Raw genomic sequence first — 2,802 nt, 5'->3', positions numbered from 1 at the left:
CTCACTCCCTCTCTCTCTCTCTCCTCCCTCCCTCCCTCCCTCCCTCTCTCTCTCTCTCTTTCTCTCTTTCTTTCTTTCTTTCTTTCTTGACAGACTCTTGCTTTCTTGCCCAGGCTGGAATGCAATGGCGCGACCTCGGCTCACTGCAACCTTTGCCTCCTGGGTTCAAGTGATTCTCCTGACTCAGCCTCCGGAGTAGCTGGGACTACAGGTGCATGCCACCATGCCTGCCTAATTTTTTGTATTTTTAGTAGAGACGGGGTTTCACCATGTTCACCAGGTTGGTCTCGAACTCCTGACCCCAGGTGATCCACCTGCCTCAGTCTCCCAAAGTACTGGGATTACAGGCGTGAGCCATGGTGTCCGGCCTGTATTTTTCAATGCTTCAGTATAAAGATCATCATCTGGCTCTCCAGGAATATGTAGGGGTTGGTTGTACAGATTATACATGATAAAATTATTCCAACATTCCCAGCTCCACAAACCTTTGGATTTCTTTCTCTACATTATACCAGCGGCATTCTGGCATCTCAAGCTCACTGAATATAGTCCCCCGCTAAGTCTGAGTCTCATTTAATGAAGTAAACAAAGTATTTGAATCACTGTCAAAGTACTGGCTAACACATTAAAAGCAGACCTTCTGATAAATGTAGTCATATCAATAAATTTTGCCAAATCCTCTGCTCCCTATTTTATTTGAAACTTGGCCACGAGTTGTTCAACCTTTCACAAAGTCATGTCACCTATGACAACACCGATCTTGATATTTGAATTGCTAACACTATGTATTCACATCTGTCTGCATTTGTAATTCTCATTCACAAAGCCTTTCCATAGAGGTGGAAGCATCTTACTGCTTTGTTTTGTCAGAAGACAAAGAGAGTTGTGTTGTACCATTTACCTACTGAAATACATATTCATTATAAATTACTTTCCTTTAATTTTTCCTTTATTGTACAATTAGGACAATATATTGTTGCTGGTTTTTTTTTTAAATTTGTATAGGTAGGTAATATTATTCACAAATTACTTTTCAGGATAGTAAGCGGAGTGTTAAAAATACTAGTTACAAAAAGAGGATGATGGTCTGATTGGGCGGAGAACTGCTGCCTCCCCACATTGGCCCCAGGAACTTAGGTGCAGGCATGTCCGCGATGAATCAAATTGGATCTTGAGTGAATCTTCCAAATTAAGTCATTTGTTATCACTCTTCTGAAAGATGGCTCTATTTTAGTAGAGAATGCAGGGTCCTATTCAGTTTACTTACAAAGCCATGCAGGATGTTCAGTAAACAGACACACCAATAACAGCAGTGAAGAACTGACTCATAGATGCAACATAAACAATCTGTTGTATGTCTGAGAAAGGCCTTGTAAAGAATTTTTTTGTTTGTTTCCATGCAACATTGATAATAGAGGAGTGGAAGCCAGGAACAAGGTTCCCTGGTTCTTCTTGTCTGCATGATCTGAATTATAATCTATAGGACTAATAAAGGTATATTTGGGATTTAGCTGCTTTGACAACCAGAGTGGCTGGATGGCAAATGTGAGGATATTAATGCTCCTTTCTCTCCTGTCTCATGTGCAACCTTTGGGGGAGGTTCTAAGAGTAGGGAGGAAGACTGGACATTTGGTTTGTGAACATACAGTAGAAGTAGATGTTTGGTCTTGACCAAAGAATTCTGTAGCTCTAGTTTGCTCTTCAAAGCTGTTCAATGCTGCCCTACAGGTTTGTTCTATGGCCTGCCAGGGGCACATGGGGCTGCCTGGGAGCACTTCCTCTCCACTTGCTTACTTCATTCTCCCTCCTCCAGATCTCAACTCCTGTCACTTTCTCAGGGAAGCCTGCCCTCAACCCATCAGTCTGGTCTGATTCCTTTGTTGTGGGTTCACTTCAGAAGCATGTTTTCCCTTGAGATCCCTTATCTCAGTTTGTAATTACATTCATTAGCAGAGACTATGTGGTTTATGTTGGCATCCTCTGAGAGCAGGTTATCTTATTTATGCTCTCTGTTTATTCCCGTGCCTAGTCAGTGCCTAACAAGGTAGAGACTCAGTACATAGCTGTTCAATGAATAAGTGTTTGCTCCAAATTCCAGAACTATCAACAGTTACTATGCTTACGAATATGACCGTTGTATCTGCAGCCCATGGTGTTTGACAGCTGTCATCTATTTGCTGAAGAGCTTGGTAACTTGGGGTTTTGTAGAAATCAGTAAGGACTGGTGGGAACACCCAAAAGCCCCATCAACTTGGTGATTTAGGACTGCTTTGCTTCTCCAGGAACTCCACTCCACCCCACCAGCAAAAACCAAACCCAGGGTGTTTGAATTTAACAATAGTATGTGTGTGTGCACGTGTGTGTGTGTGTGTGTGTGTGTGTGTGTGTTTAGCTGGAAGATGGCTGGAGAACAAGGTGGAAGGGTCAGAGTTTCTGTTCCCTCCACCCATAAATGTTTGAGAAACACCCTCTAAAGAATCCACTGCCTCCTGGTATTAAACAAAGAGAGCATCGGAATTGCAGTCCCTGGCGAGCTGGGATCGTCGGGGCGCTGCCACCATCTGATTCTGGGTTAGGGGAAGGGGGCGTGACCCCGTCTCCCCGGTTAAAGTGGACGGGGTGTGAGTGACAGCCTTTCCTGCCCCCGCGGGGTGTGTCCCCGCGGGCTTCCCCACCCGTGTATGTGAGACCCATCAGGGAGGCCCGCGATCCACCAGGCGCCCGGGGCCGGCCCTGCGGGGCGCCGCGTGCAGGTGCGGAAGGCAGGCGGCGTCCCGGTGCGGGCGCGGGGGCAGCGCCGGG

This window comes from Rhinopithecus bieti, unplaced genomic scaffold (genome assembly GCF_001698545.2).
Source record: "Rhinopithecus bieti isolate Rb0 unplaced genomic scaffold, ASM169854v2 scaffold_2572, whole genome shotgun sequence".
Lineage (NCBI taxonomy): Eukaryota > Metazoa > Chordata > Mammalia > Primates > Cercopithecidae > Rhinopithecus > Rhinopithecus bieti.
Note: the sequence above shows the minus strand (reverse complement) of the source record.